This window comes from Chelonia mydas, chromosome 5, assembly GCF_015237465.2.
Source record: "Chelonia mydas isolate rCheMyd1 chromosome 5, rCheMyd1.pri.v2, whole genome shotgun sequence".
Classification (NCBI taxonomy): Eukaryota; Metazoa; Chordata; order Testudines; family Cheloniidae; genus Chelonia; species Chelonia mydas.
In genome coordinates, this window is record NC_051245.2 from 91,779,577 (window position 1) to 91,795,896 (window position 16,320).

The 16,320-nt window shown below is 39.8% G+C and overlaps 1 long non-coding RNA gene across 1 annotated transcript; it reads right to left on the reverse strand.

Annotated features, from left to right (window-relative positions):
* Positions 1-1,903: 1,903 nt before the first annotated feature.
* On the reverse strand, positions 1,904-11,300 carry LOC122465782. The gene is made up of 4 exons (XR_006290832.1): positions 11,228-11,300; positions 8,535-8,654; positions 2,682-2,778; positions 1,904-2,460 (listed from the first exon to the last, which is right to left on the reverse strand). It is a non-coding gene; the product is annotated as an uncharacterized LOC122465782 (long non-coding RNA).
* Between the last annotated feature and the right edge of the window lie 5,020 nt (positions 11,301-16,320).

Sequence of the window (16,320 nt, forward strand, 5' to 3'; positions counted from 1 at the left end):
GACGCTAAATTCTGCCCTTTAATTACACCCTTGTATTAGAAAATAGCAGTTATGTAAATCCTAGGGTGAATGGTCCTTTTACTTCTGGAGACCCGACTTCAAATCATGAATTAAGTTACTAATGAAAATGAGATTGGCAGTCTGATCTGAATTTCACATTTGTCCACAACACAAGATCATCCCTGCTCAAGAGAGACTTAGGACTTAATTAGGAGAGGTGTTCTACTAGTCAGATGGTTTACAAATCAGAATTGAGGTTCATTAGCAGAGCTCTGTGAAGATGGTTGAGCACTGCTTTTCATGTAGTGCCTGAGAATTCTGTTACTGTATCTTTTTTATGAGCACTAAATCCACTCTAATGTATTAAAAAAGCAGTAGGACCATTAAAAACAAATAATTAAGTGAAAACGATATGAAGTGAATTAAAATTCAGTTTTCTTTCCTTTTCATGTGCACCTTGATTTCAAGAAACTGTAGGAAAAAATAGCTTTTCCCCCCTGATCCTATGAATAAATAGACACCTAGCTGAGAACCATGTATTGAAGACTTATAGTCTCCTTAAGCTTTGGGGCATTTCATGATACTACTATTATTAAAAAGTTACATCCAAAAGAACTACACTAAAAGAAGGTTAAGGTTACAAACTCAAAATATAGAAACTGCCAGAATTAAAGTTGTTCTTAATTCACAACCCTTGTACATATGCATCATGAGAGAGTCATGAATTACATGATCATATACTATTATTTACATGCTACTCCTGCTTCATTCAGTGTGCAGGACAGATGGTGCTCACTGTATGGGTAGCTATTTCATATTAATTTGTATCCTCGCCATTCAGTGTGTGGCCCCATAAAACCAAACCCTACACTGAATACAGAATTATTAATTTTCTCATGGCCTTTTCCGTGTTGCCCACCACGTAATATCTGAGGTCCAGATTTTTAAAGGTATTCAAACACCTCAAGATGCAGATAGGTGCCTAGTGGGATTTTCAAAAGTACCTAACTCCCACTGAGCATTTTAGTCTTATGGACAGAGAATAGTACTGAGCCAAGAGATGTTATAAAGCAAGAAGCAGTGATTTGATCTTCATTTTGCTTTCAGACTTTGCATTAATTCAAACCCTAAAATACACTAAGAGTAGGTGTAAAATGTATTGTGGTTCAGCTCAGGTTTTAATAATGTTCAAACCATTCTCATCACACTCATCTGTTAGGTAAGCAGCACACAGTTACCATATACATAAACAAAACCCAGAGGAAAATACATGTATTTAGCCTGGGAATAAAATGGGAACAGGGCATGCTTCTTTTTAACTTTAAAGAATTCTCCTTTGCAGTTTTTCCCCTGAAGAGGCCTTTGTCATTCTGAGAAGAAGCCATCCCTCTGCTCTGATAAGTAAAGAGTATCACCCATCCTGATTCAGTAAGGAACTCAGGCCTAGATCCAAAAAGGTACTTAAATACATAAATCCCAGACGAAGGCAGCACTGCAATCCACAAAACTCCCACTTGGCTCCTGCCAAATTCTGTAAGTGCCTAGACTCACTCAGTGCCTAAGTTTTTGCAGGAAAAAGTTCTCTAGGTACCTAAGTTTCTATCTTTGGGCATGCACATTGCTGCCTCACTCTAGGCATCCAGAAGCTACCCACTGGATGGTGGGATATTCTGATCTGGGCCTCCCTCAATCTCTCCTATTGAAGTTGTTCCACATTAATTAAATAAGAGAATAAATAAAAATTAGTTGGGGCAGAGAAAGTGGGAATTACTCTTGAGTCCAGTGAAGAGGGCACTCATCTGAGAGGTGGGAGACCCTGTTCAAATCCCTTCTCCTCATCAGGCAGAGGGAGGCTTGAATCAGTGGTCTCCCCCATTCCAAGTGAGTATCCTAAATACTGGGCTAAAGATTATAATGGAGGTCTTCCCCCTCCCCTGGCTGCTTTGTGTAGACATGCATAGCCTCAGCAGATCTACCAGATCAGGCCCTGCATAAGAGTTAGGCAGAGGAACGCCTATCTTCCCACAGTTCATGGATCGCTAGTTAGAGGCAGGCACTGCTCTGCAGCCTGGACTTAAGTGCTTATCTCTGTGAGAAGGATGGCACTTACCCTCCTCTCATCACATTCTGACGTGCCTCTCTCTCCCCGTTCATTGTATACGGAGCCTGGGTGCCTACTGCAGGCTTCATGGATTGCAGATTCACAGTCTTTTTCCTGTGATTTTCTAGGTACCAAAAAGTTAGGCCTCTTTGTGGATCCAGCCCACAACTGCTCTTCTTCATCTTCAGAGAACTGAGGGAGGCAGCCTGTCCAGCTCACTCTTTCAGAAGCTCCACTTCCATGTCAGATGAAGTTCTGAAGTGTGGAAATGTAATCCTCAATTCCATGGCTTCCCTGAGGGTACTAGTTGGTTCCTCACTTCACCTTTTGTGACCTGAACTTGTCTCTGTGCCCTCCACCTGTTTCTCCCAATGGAAAAATTAGGACATAAGAACGATGCCCCACAGGCATAATGTGAACTTCTGTTACAGCACAGAGCATAGCCTGAATTGTTTTGACATAAAATGTTTCAAAGCTACTGTAATATTAAATTTACCTGAAACCTTTTCAATTGTTTTCATAGCCATTGAAAATACTTTGGCTATACAGTGAACTGTGTTTTGCTCCCTTTCATGCTTACTTTCAGTACTGCCTCTTGATAATTATTGATGGGGCAGACAAGGGAGGTGGAAGAAAGGGACTGAACTCTTGGCAGTCAAACAACCAGGGCTTTAGGTCTGGAAAATAAAAGCAGAGAGAAAAAAAATATTACTGAGAATCAAACTAAGATTCTTAACTGTGAGTATATTTTTTGGAGTCTCTGTGTTTAGCAAATGTGCATGATTCAATTTTGGTTTTTACATCGAGGTTAGTGATAACTGTACTTTCATTTAGCCTACAGATTAAGTTGTTTGAGAATCAGTCTGTCTTGTACTTTACCTCAGCTTCTACAGAACAAAATAGCCTCAGTATTCTCATTACCTAATTTGCTTTGACCTTTCTCTTGCATCACACCCACACAACTTGGTCACTGCAATAAGGAACACCATTTAGCCAGCCCACTCTTATAGACTATTTCAGAAGTCAAGAACAAAAACACAAAGCTACTGAAGAACTGGAAATCACTAAAGTGAACAGTGAGTCACAGTCAAATAGCCAAGCAAAGGTGACACTGGATATGTCTACACTGCAATAAAAGACCCTTGGCATGGCTGTAGCTGGCCCAGGTCTGCTGACTCACCCTCACAGGGCTCTGGAGGCGGAGCTAATAATTGTATAGATGTTTGGGCTCAAGCTGAAGCCCAGACTCGGAAACCCTGCAAAGATGGGGTGGGTCTCAGAGCCATCACTCCAGTCCAAGCCCAAACATCTACACTGCAATTATTAGCTGTGTGGCATGAGCCCTGAAATCCTGAGTCAGTTGATATGGGCTGAGACTTGGTCCCCTTAGGCACACAACAGCTTCATTAATGCTGCAAAGCCATGTGGTATTCAGCATGTCCACATGGCAATATTTGTCTACCCAACCACAGTAGATAGTCCACCTCAAGCTTCACAAATCATGCCTATAGCTGTGCATTCAAGGAATACTGGTCTGCTATCCCACAGTACCTAAGCTATTGCTGTTAGAAGAATGCTCAAATGCCCTGCACCCACATGATTTCTACCAATCAAGAAGATTTTATGATGGTCTAATTCTGTGTATCCTACAGGACCTTGTGGGTTTTTCCAATTCAAAAACTTGGTTAGCAGTCCATAGTGTTGTGTTTTATCTTTGTATATGAACTGCTTGATTGCTCTGAGAATCAAGAACAGAGAAGCTCTTGTAAAATGGAGTAATATGCAAAGACTCCTACCCTGGAGGCAGATCATGTTGCAGAATTTCCTCTCTATCTGCTAGGGCTGGTTGAAAATTTTTCATTACAATTGTTTTTCATGGAAAATTGGTTTTCGGCTAAACAATTTTTCAAAAAAAAAATCTGCTTTCCATGGAAATTGATTTTTTTATTGAAGAACTAAAAACCCCAAAACAATGTTTCAGCCGAAATCCAAACAATTTTGGTTTGGAATACATGCCTCCATGCTCCTCTGAGAGTCAAGCTCTGCCGTTGGACTACATCTCCCTTGATGCATGATGGCCAGTAACTCCCATGATGCACTGTAGCAGCCTAGCAAGAGGGGAGCCCTGGTGCATCATGGAAGATGTAGTGTTGTCTCAGAGCCTGGCCCATACAGGAGAACTGGGGGCGTGAGGTACCCTAACTATAAGACCACAGTGTCTTTTCGAAATTAAAGTTTTCATCTGAAAGTTTCTCATTTTTCATCAAAAAGTTGATAAGATTTTTTTTTCCAATCCAGTTCTCGTGTCTACATTTCTAATTGTAACATTAGGAGGTGTATAGCAGAACCAAGATCTAGTCCATCCACTGCTTGAAGTGAGGTTGGGAGATGCTTGGACTGACGTTGAATGGCTGAATAACTTCCAGATGACCAAGGCTATTTTCAACTTTCCCTGTGCAGGATTTGGACTGATGTTACAGTAGCAGTTTATGTATATACAAGCTGCAATCCCTGTGAATAAGAAACAAGCATAGCTTTATGGTTGCTAGCTACCATTGTGTGTGCAGTCAGCAGGATCAGGGACTCATTGTATTAGGTGCCTTACCAACATATAGGCAGACAAAGTCACTGCCCCCTAAAGTTTACAGTCTAATCTGAAATGTGCAACAAGTGAATGTAACAAACAAGAGTTTGGGGGTAGAGGAGGGACAATAGGGAAGAGAATTGCTCCCTAGGATATTTATTGGGTACACATTAGTCTGAAGCTTATTTGTTCTGAAACTGTGCCTAGCAATAAACAAGATACCATATGTGGTTGCCATTAACAATATCTTTGTGGTAATGGATAATCTAAATATGAGTGGGGCCTTTCACCCCTACTGAGTAGGGAGAGAGTGACAAAATACTGTATGCTTTATCGTTATTTGTGCGTCTCTTAGTGTGTTACAGTCAAATGTTTTTCTCTGAGGTTGCACAGACCCTAACAAATCATCATCATTGTTTCACCTGGAAAAGAGACAGCAAAACTAGAAATTTTAAGAATTCCACTGTGTACTCTTGGGACAGAACGAGACACTTCCCACCTCACATCAGAGAAGTTAATGTGGTTGCAGTTTCTGCTGTGAACCATTGGTACCCTGGGTAATCAAACCATGCAGTGATTACTCCAATAGGAATGAGCAAGGCTTCATTTATTGTCTCAGCAAAAGCTGGATGGTGATGGAATGTACTTTTGGAAGACTGAAAGGGAGGTGGAGATGTCATTATTGTTGTCCTTCAATAGACATTAAATACACTGGAAACGAATGTAACTACATTTCAGCAGCCTGGCATTCTTGCTGTGAGGAGGCAGGCATCCGTGGCAGAAAATACTAAAAGAGCACCCCAACAGTACTTTGCCACTTCTGTGACAAGAGGAAATGAAAACATATACTGAAAATACCAATAAATGGAGTTACCATTTCCCTAACAACTTTTGCTATTGAGAGACAATAGAATAGCAAATGAATTTCAAATAATTCTCAGTGATCTTACACTAATAATAAACTACATCTGATTTGTCAGTACTGTTGTCTTTAACTTAGCTGACATGAAACATCCATAGGATTAACTTCCCAATTAATTTTTAATAATTTTGTTTATTTTATATTTGTGTTACTATAAAATATCAAAGTTATGGCCTAGAGCCACCACTAATAAGCTCATAGTTTCACTGTGGAATTATTAATAGGGTATTTATAGTCCATGCCCTTAACAATTTTTCCTGTTCTGCTGGTGAATTCTATTATATAATGTCATTTCCCTGTAAGTGCAACAAATGTGCAAAACAGTTTCTTCCTGCTGACATGGAGGAATTTTAAAGAGTCAAAACTATGAGCATAAGGAACCAAGTTTTTATTTAGCAAAGCACATACCTTTATCTATTAATATAATTAACATAGTCCAGAGCTTCAATATATAAAGTTGTGAGAAAAAGTGGTCCGAATCATTATAGCAACCTGGGTAAAAACATTGCATGGAAAGAGTGTTAGCTTCATACTCAGAGCTTTATGTTGATGGTATGTACAATGGCCTTGTGCCAAGGGGTGGGGTGAGATATGGGACAAGTTGGTGTAAATGGTACTATGAAATGACTCACTAGACTTGAATGAGGGAGGGATAGTGCCCAACTCACTGTCAGAACCATACCTGGCAATATAAACCAAATCACTGCTTAAGCTTGGCAGCATTGCCCTGGGAGATGGCAGGCAGAGGAGTGGCATTGTGTGCTGTGAGGATCTAGATCAGTGGTTCTCAAACTTTTGTACTGGTGACTCCTTTCATATAGCAAGCCTCTGAGTGTGAGCCCCCCTTATAAATTAAAAACATTTTTTATATATTTAACACCATTATAAATCCTGGAGGACAAGCGGGGTTTGGGGTGGAGGCTGACAGCTTGCGACCCCCCATGTAATAGCCTCTTAACCTCCTGAGGGGTCCCGACCCCCGGTTTGAGAACGCCTGATCTAGATACAGAGCACTTTGCGTGACAAATTCTGTGATATACTATGGGATTACTGCTCGTTATCAGAGCTGGGAGTTAGGAGGACTGGCTCATCTATGTACACTAAGGCTTCAATGCCCCTTCAAGTCAAGGACAAAGCTCCCACTGAATTCAATGGTGCAGGAGCAGGACCTTATATGGTTCTGTTTTCCCAACCACATGCTGGAAAATCCACACTAGATTCTGGTTATAGTCCATCAACTCTGTAAAACCTGTATTCTTGTCACTGTTGCAATATGGTTGCCACACAGTGTTTCAGGGATTGGAACTGTCCACTTCTGTGGTCACTAACACAACTGAATGCTGCTGAGTAGATAGGGATTAGATATTGACCCAAATCTCACCCATTCTCATGCTGAAACCATTTTTCTGAACGAATTTTATTCCATGATTAAGTGTCTTTTACCTACAGGACAGAAATTTGCTATCTGCAATAATCCATTAACACAAAACTTCACTCCCACAAGTATTCAATAATTCTAAAAGGGTGCAAACACCATCAAAGCAAAATTCTATTTAAAAGTTGCTGAAATTCTTTTGATTGTTATTGCCCAGCTTTAATAAAAGATGCCACTATTAATAGCCTTCTCTGTGTTCAATAGATGACTAAGTTCTCTGTTCTAAAACCTTGGACACATTTGTCTTGTCACACTGAAATACGTACCCTCCCCCCCCCCCCCCCCAACATACTTTACAGAGTTCAGCTTGTTGAACCTGGCCTTTGCTAAATCTGAACAAGAGAAAAAACTTTCTGCCACAGTTGGACAGGCAAAGGCTATGGATGGAGATTTGTATTCAGCCATTCTACTGTAAAGTTCCTCAGGGAACATATACAAAATCTGGTCCTGTTCCAGTGAAACTATTTGAAGTTTTGCCATTGACTTAAACAGAACCACGAACAGACTTGTTGTCTTTTATTTGAATGTGAAGTGATCATGCACATTCATGGTGCTTACTGAACATTGTCCACTAATTTCTTTATCTTTTGACCTGTTCCAGCTTAGTATCTCATGTATAAGTTGTCTCCAGAAGTGTGCTAATAGATTTTTTTCCTTGAACTCGGAAGATTGCAATTTTGGCCCTGTACCATCCTACCTGCTCATTTATTTTATTTCCATGGATTAGATTTCAAAGGTCTCCTTCCTACTAAACAGGGTTGCTACTGGATTTTTGGTTTGTTTGTTTTTCCTTTCACCTCTCCCCTCTCTGAATCATCTTCCTTATTCTTTCATGCACATTTGGCATTAAAATCTGCTTCCCTGTTGCTCCTTATCATGGTTGCTAGAGTTACACCATCTCTATACATAAGAATCACGATTACCATAGATTAATGGAGTTTGATAGTTTGTTGTCTTGTGTTGCTGAAACAATTTTCTTAATCAGAAGTTATCAGAAGCCAAGTCTTACTGTTCTTTCTTGTTTCCACACACACATAGGATATACACTGTATATCATGCTTTAAAACACAAGTAATAAAAATGACAATTTTGGAGCATGTATTGCTTCTGAAGTATTCACATCAGACCATTATGAATGGATGAGGAGAATGGGAGGAATAAAGAAGTAGCTAAACATACTATGCAAAGGAGTGCAGTAAAAATGAGCAGTTAAAAATCCTACCTGTATTATAAACTCTCTAATGGACACACCACTTAATCCATAAAATGAGCAAATACTGCAAGTGAGTGAACAAGCAACACATGTTGTGCCACACAAGAAGTTGATTTGATATATATTAGCCACTAGTGTCCATATTTTTTGAAGTAGGAGCAGGGGTGAAACGACTGAAAGTTGCTGTCTATTATGAGAGAGACTAGTGTTAAAATCCGCACCCTGCAAGGTAATTCCTTGAGAAGCATAAGAGAAGAAATGATAGCTCAGTATACTCACCCTTAAAAAGCTATGACAAAATGGAGCTGCAGAGAAACACAGAATAACTGAGATGCAATGTCTTGATGCTGTTCTGCTGTATTTGGCTGGGAAGTTTCAATGGGATGACTCAGCAGCTTCCTACATTGATAAATTACAACAGAAATATGGTAAAACCATGCCAGGAAGTTACGTCAAGAAGTTACATTGCCTCTTTTTCTCCCTGCTGGTGTTCTCTTCTCTCCCAGCTGAGTGTGCACTGAGAGATGCATCTCCTTTCTATTACTATTTCTGTTCCCCCTTTACTGGCTGCGTGGCAGGGGTTTTGCCCTACCATTGGAGGTTTGTAAGGAAGAACAGTCTGTTGGATCAGGGAGAGAAGTAGTTCCCAGCAGAATGTTAGTGGGAACTGATTAGCTGTGACCCCTAGCTGATGTGACAAGCCTTTGCTTTCTTGAGGAGCACAAAAACCCTTTGCTTGCTCCTTCCACGCAGTATTATAGAAACTCCTCCAGTTATTATTAGACACTGACATAACACTGTAAATGTACACAGCCGATGACACAACACAGAATAAGATTCTGCTCCTGACCCCAAAGGACTTACAATATTAGGGGCAGATCATGGCAGTGAGCATAAAGGCAAGTGAGACACCTCTCCCTACTATGCACAAATGTGGTCCCCCGTATCTTCTCAGTGCACACAGAAAAGAGAGCAGGGACTGTGTGCATGGTACTTCCTTCCTCCCTCTAGGGAGTAAACAGAAAAGGATGGGAAATGAGTAGACGCTTAGGTCTCCAATGCACTGGACAGAGCCTCACCTCTGGCATATGGGAGAGGGATTATTAATTTGCTACTGGTTAAGATCAGTAACAGACTGTACTTCCTTCCCAGGAGCAGACCATTCTCTCCCTGAGCTTCTTGTTGGGTGATGCAACTATGTGCTACTCCTCACACAGGGCTGCAAGTAAAAGGACAATGTAGCCCTTAGTTTAGAAAGAAGCTGTGATCTGTCTCTTACTTTTCCCTTGCTAAACCCAAGTCAGCCCTATATTATCAGTATCACAGCCAATCTCTTTATACTCTCTATTTCATGTTCATGATAGATGCAAGTGGGCCAACAAAGAATGGGTCCTCTGAAGGGTGCCTGAGAGCCAAAGCATCTAGTCAGCTCTACTGAAAGAATATGAATGATTTCTTTTATGTACTGTGTGCATCTGTATTTATCTAGTTGGCTTTTGAGCAGCAAGGACAGCTCAAGAAACACCAACTACAATTAGACCAGCCAGACACCCTTTTTACCTTCTAAAATGGTCAATTATGTATCAACTTCCCCCCAAATCCCTCTTCTTTTCCAATATCTCAAACAACTTGCTTCCCCCTTCCACCTTTCTGCACATGGCCATCTGCTGCCTTATCACCAGGTAAATAAACAATGGACCATGCACTGAAATTTTTTTTTAATCTGAAAGATTCAGGAAGGCAAGGTCCCTTGTAGAATAGAGCAATTTCCTGCAGGAAATCAGGTAATTATTCATATGAAATTGGATTAAAAAAATCCCTTTCTGGCACTTCTGATATTTAAAATTTCTTGTTATGAGGTTGTCTGCTTGAAAAGATATGTCTGAATTCAATTGTGAATTATCTGAGATTGTCTATTAAACTAAACAATCTGGGTGATTTAGCCCCATCTTTTATGTGCAATTTATTTAGCAGCACAGAAATAACTATTTTAAATCACTTAAGATCTACATGGCTTTTCCTCTGCTGTTTATCCCTAGCTATGTTCACTGAATGTAAACACATACTGAACTTCACCCACACTGTTTCAACCAAATGTAGAAATGCAAAGAGTTATTCTGGTTTGCAAGAGGGTTTGCTAGAAAATCTGTTTCCTGCACTGAAAAGAAGCCAAAAAGGCAATTCCAGCTGCAAACACAGAATTGTTCAGCCAGCCTGGATCAATGATATTTTAAAGAGACAAAACATAATTTTTTAAAAATGATTTCATATGAATCAGTTTCTATAAAGAAGCTTCTTTAAAAATTCAGCTTGCAGTACTGCTTTTTAGTGTTTCTGAGACACAGAAGATTTAGCAGCTACAGTGACGTTTTTATTTCCACTGTTGCTCATAGGGATGGCATAGTACAATCCTGTTCTCATGAGAGATGAGCAGAAAATGGAACATGAGCTTTGAACAACCTTCTCTTCCTTCATCACCCCCCACCCCCCCCAAAATCTTCTGACTCTAGAGACATCAGGATCTGGAGCCAAAGCCAAATCTGAACTTCATATCTCCAGTCGAACAAAGACTCAAACAGAATCCCCTAATCCAATCATCCCCAATTTTTAGGGGGGAGAGGTGGCAGTTCAGTTTCATTCTAGATCCTCCCCCTACTGCTTTGCAAATATTTCAGAATGTTTATTCTGCTAGCTGGAGATGGCTGAATTATTCCCTGCAATTAGTAATCATTGCAAATTTAGCTCCTGTTTTCTGTTTTGTCTGATCATTCATGAATGGATGGTGGGAGTTCAGCCCCTCATCCGTGAGCTCAGGTATCTTGGAACAATATGAGCCTGCTAAGACTGGCCTTCTAGTTCAACTCCAGCAATCCTCAAATCCCTATGTCATATTCCTCCCCAGACCTAGTAGCAGGACCCTAGGGAGTCTAATTCTCCTCTAGCTTGCAGTGTATAGCAAAAGGGGTACCCACTTAGGCCCTTCACTTCTTCCCCCAACAGTCCTTAGTGGCTTACTGATCCTTAGCCAGCTTCTGTCAGTCTACAGCAGCCACCCACAGCTGCCTGGGTTGCAGCTTCTTATCCCAGCTGTTGCTGGTCAATTAATTACCTGCAGCTAGTCAGGTAGCTACTCTGTACCTAACCCCTGAGTGACTGTGGGAGAATGGGGTTTACCTACCCCATCATAGAATACCAATTTCTCAAAATGTATTTTTAACTATTTGTTAATAGTCTGGATAAATATTAACCTTATGAGTTGTTCTCAGTCCATTCAGTTCAATAGTTACTATTTATTATTTGCTAGTGTGTATAATAGCTCACTTATTTCACGTGGCATTTTTTTCTTGTTCCTGGTTAGCTGACATACTTTGTCCTAAATACTAGCAAATAGTGAATGTCTTGAGCACATGTGAATAGGAGTGGTGGTACTAAAATCAGCCAGATATCTATGCAGGAAAACAATCTGTTCACACAAACATTTGTGAATAGCAAATAATGAGGCACCAACCATAGTCTAACTGAACAGCAGTTCAGAAGTTTCACAGATGTTTGCAAGCACTCTTCTCCAGTATCCTAGGACTAGACTAGATTCTGAGTTGTGCCTCTCACAGGGGAAAAAAGGGCATCAAGGAGGAAGGTAGCACAGGTGATCCCTGGTGAAAGCTAAAGGAGCCCTGGGGAGGTTGTTCTAACTTATGGCTACAGTAAATGAGCACCTGATGGACTCCTCTACAAACTGCAGCCCAGAATTTCAGGTGCACAGAGCACTCTAGCCACTATCTCTTCTGTCCCCAGTATGACCCTATTCTGGGGCTGTAAGGGCAGGTGAGGCCACGTACACTGGTCCTATGCCACTCCTGCACTAAGGGAACTTCCCTAGTGGCCATTTTATCCTCTTGCTGGCTCCTATGCGCTCCCTGGGTGGTGGAAAGATGTTATAACTGGGGCTGGAATCTAGCCCTTTATGTTTAAACTTGCCATTGCTGTAGAATGCCTTCGGATTTCTACGGCATGATAATATCCTTAAGCAATATCATAGATCCCTATCTTCATTTCAAGTAAGGCCCTTTTCACAGCTGTTTTTCATCATTTTGTTGAGAGTAATGAATTAAAGGGCAGGGAAGAGTTAGAAAAAATGAACTGACCCCCCAGGCCTTAAATAAAATACTAGGGTTGGTAAATTAGACCAACCTCTATTTTGATTTGATGACAAATACACAGGGCGAACTGTCTTTGACCATGAAAGAATGATGGAGATAGTGTAGACAGACCAGATTTTCAAAAAGACACTTAAATATGAACCAGATTTTCAAATAATCAGCACCAAGCACTCCCATTGTGACACCTATGGTCAAATTTTCAAAAGAACACATTATCAAGCACTTCTGAAAATCTGGCCACTTGTCTTAATACCTACACAGGAATTGTATTCTTTGGAAAGCTGAGCCCTTCTGAAAAACTCCATCCATAACAACAAATATGAAAACACTCTTAATCCGTTTGAATGGATGGCTATTGCATATGAGAGATGGTAAAGTTTTTCGGTAGTATTTTCTGACTATCACAACATTCTGTACTTTGTATACAGTGGACAAGAAAATCCTGGAATTCTTTTCTGGCCTAAATCAGACAAACATATTCCAAATAAAAATGAGAAACTTTTGAAAACAAATAAGTAAAGAAATACATATTGTTTCTAAACTGCTTGGAGTACTCCCCGCAGAGAAACCAGTATGGGAACTCAAACCCTTGTCAATACAGTACAGAACACTTTCTGATGTGAAATGAAATGAAGTCAATTCTATTAAAGAGCTGTCAGTGTTCCTACTCATTTCTTCTCAATGTGGGGATGTTTAACTAATATTTATTGCCCATCTGTAGGGTCTCAGGAATCTGACAATGTTTTCACCTCCGCTGGGATAAATTATTAGGCTTTTCCTAAATCCAATTTTCACCAGTTTGGACCAGCACTGTGAAAGAATGGCATGTCCTGACCTAAAATGAACAGCAGACAGAGTGACTAGAAAGTGGTCTGTTTAGAGGGCCAGTGCTTGCAGTAGACAGCTGGAACTTTAGGGACCTTTATAATGACCGAGTTATCATTACTGGATAACGTGTGCGATGGAGATTACTAGTTCATGGAATATAGAGATATATGTAAATGCATTTATCTCTTCTTTTAGGACTTCAGCAAAATGGTTCTTGGTCAATAAGAGGTTGATGAGTTTGCCTTCCTGAAATTCACAGCGAGGTTAGCTATGCAGCTGTAATATTTTCTTTGGTTTTGGTGAAAGAAATCTGAGTATAAATGCCTTTGGGGAGTTAATTCCTTCAGAATGACTTGGACATGGCTGAAGCAATTGAAATGATGGTCAAGTAAATGGGGGCAATGAGTTGTCATCTCCCCTACCTTCAGCACATTTTTAAACTGGATTTTTAAACTAAACACAATCATAAATTCCTTGCCAATACGTTACCTGCTTTTATAGGTGACATAAAAAACGTGGTTCTGTATGTCTTAAAGGACTTCTCATATTATGTTCCACTCACCTGTCTTCAGCTCTATGAAAGCCTGAGTCCTGGATATTAAAAGCCCAAACATGTCACACAGTTTAGGCTCATATTAACCTATCATAATGCATTACAGATTTGCAAATGGGTTTTCCTTCTTCCAAAATCACTGCAGGTTGAAATGGTCGTTCTTAAACTGAAGACAAAAAACCTTTCTCTTAGAAACTAGAGATGAAAATGACCTAATAGATCATACCATCCAGCTCCCTGGAAAGCATATTTTCCTTCTACAATGTGGCCAAGTTTTCCAAAAGTTTGAGAACCAGCAGCCCCCATTGGGACACATATAGCAAAGGTTTCCAAACAGATCAACACCCAACATGCATCCAATCTGCTGAGCTCTGGCCACTTAATTTGGTGCTTAAATGGTGCTATTTTGAAAATTTGTCACTAGTCGTGGCTGGTGACAGTTCTGACCTATACTCTCCAAGGCTCTGGCTCAAGCAGTGCAGATTCCATGACTACCGTTATTCGTTACTAGTCTTACACGTGCACCTCCCTTGTAGGGCTATTCCAGTCTATTATACATCACTGTTAGTTCTGGCTTCATCACTTCAGAATGTCTTTTTGCATCTGGAGAACATACAGAGTCACGCATCCCTCAGCAACTGGATGGGAAATATACTCCTTTAAGAAGAGTTACAGAACTGAATGACAAACATCAGCAAGTTGAGGTGGCATACAGTCCATTACTCAACTTTCCATGCACAATACTTTCTGCCTTACTCTGCGAGATAAAAAGGCTTCCTGAGAAAAATTTTAAAAAAAAATAAGAAAAGGAATTTTACAAATAAAAGTGAAGCTTGGTGCAGCAACAGCTGCTGCCTCAGAGGCTGCTATCAGTTGTTGTACAAACACCATATGGCGCTATATGTGTGTGTGTGTGTTTTATATTACATATATATTTTTAATCTTTCAATAAGTTCTCTGCCAAATCCCTTGACACTGTAATATGCTGGGAAATAAGTTTTTAAAATGTTTAACTTCCAAAATTACCTTCCTCTCTGAAATCTTCTTTAGGAAAAGCTACACTGATGCAATGAAACAACTTCATATATAGATAAGTATTTGCCCCTAAAAAAAATCCCTTTCTTACTCCAAAGAGGACAGAAGAAACTCCCTGTAATTTCTATATCTCAATGCTTCTACATATTCTAACGAAACCCTCATGGTGCTGTCATGTACAATCAATTATTTGAATCCAACCTTTATATTAAAAAAACCCCCAAGAGATTGTAAAATGGAATTTGACTGATTTCTGTGCAAGAAACCCTATGTCATAAAAATGTCCTTTCTCTAATCAAAATATCACCTGAATAAAGTCATCATGTTTAGCCTGATTGCATTTTTTCTCCATATATGTGCAGCTGCATTTGCCTCTCCATAAATGTCATTTGATTATGAAAAAATAAACAGGAAGGGACTCAAAGGGAATCAGTACAGGGCCTGCTTGTTTACCTGCTGCAGCTTTCTCAGCTGAAGAACAAATGTCATGCAAATGGTGCACCAGCAATGAGCTGCCAATCACAGAGGCTTGGCATTCATGATGATTTGCTAAATCATTTAAAGAGACATGCTTTACTAAATGAAAAAATATCAGCGGCAAGGGCCTGTGTTTAAACACAGGGCTGAGTTATTATCCCAGTAGGCTGGAATGAAATGAAGACATCTTCCAATTAAAGCTTGCAGATGAACCCAGACAAACCCCCCTTTTTTCATAAAGACAGCCAGATTATGATTGGGAGAGAACAGCGACAGAGGCTTTCATTACAAGCTGATTATGGTGATATAATTCCCAGCGCTGTGTGTCTGCAGGCCCAACTTCACATTTGAAGGTTTTTAATATAATTTCCTTAGGGTGAAATGCTGAAGATTTATTAAACTTTATGAAGGGCTTACAGATCCAATTTAAGAGGACATATCATAGGGCAAAACTGACAGACGATAAAATACATTCCAAGTTAAAAAAAAAAAAAAGGAAAGAAAGTTTAGAGTTTGAAACTGTTTTATAAAGGCTTTTATTTTATTTAGTTATTTATTTATTTTTGATTTAAACACAGTAAATCATTTCCCATAATTGTACCAGATTAAGTTATTCTAGAGTTTGCTGTGTGCTAATTAAAAAAGTAAGTATTGGGGCCCAGAACAAATTTATTAAAAGGGGAGGGGGGTGGAAACAGTTTTAAAAAATCCCATAAAGCCATTGATTTCCCTTGTATATATCATGAACAGCAGCTATATTTCTGGCTTTAGAAACTCTTCAATGCTCTGCCTCTCTATAGCATATCATTAAGTTGTTGTACTGAGACGGATATAGGTAGGTACAATTACATAGGCCTAAAACTAAAACTGGGCAAATAACAGATTTTTCCATTTACTGGCAGTTCCGAAAAACTGAGCAAATATTTTGTTAGAACCAAAAGCAATTTTTTTTCAAAATTTTGTCACATTCAAAGGTTGAAGAAAAAAATTGCTTCAGGTCAAATGATTGTGA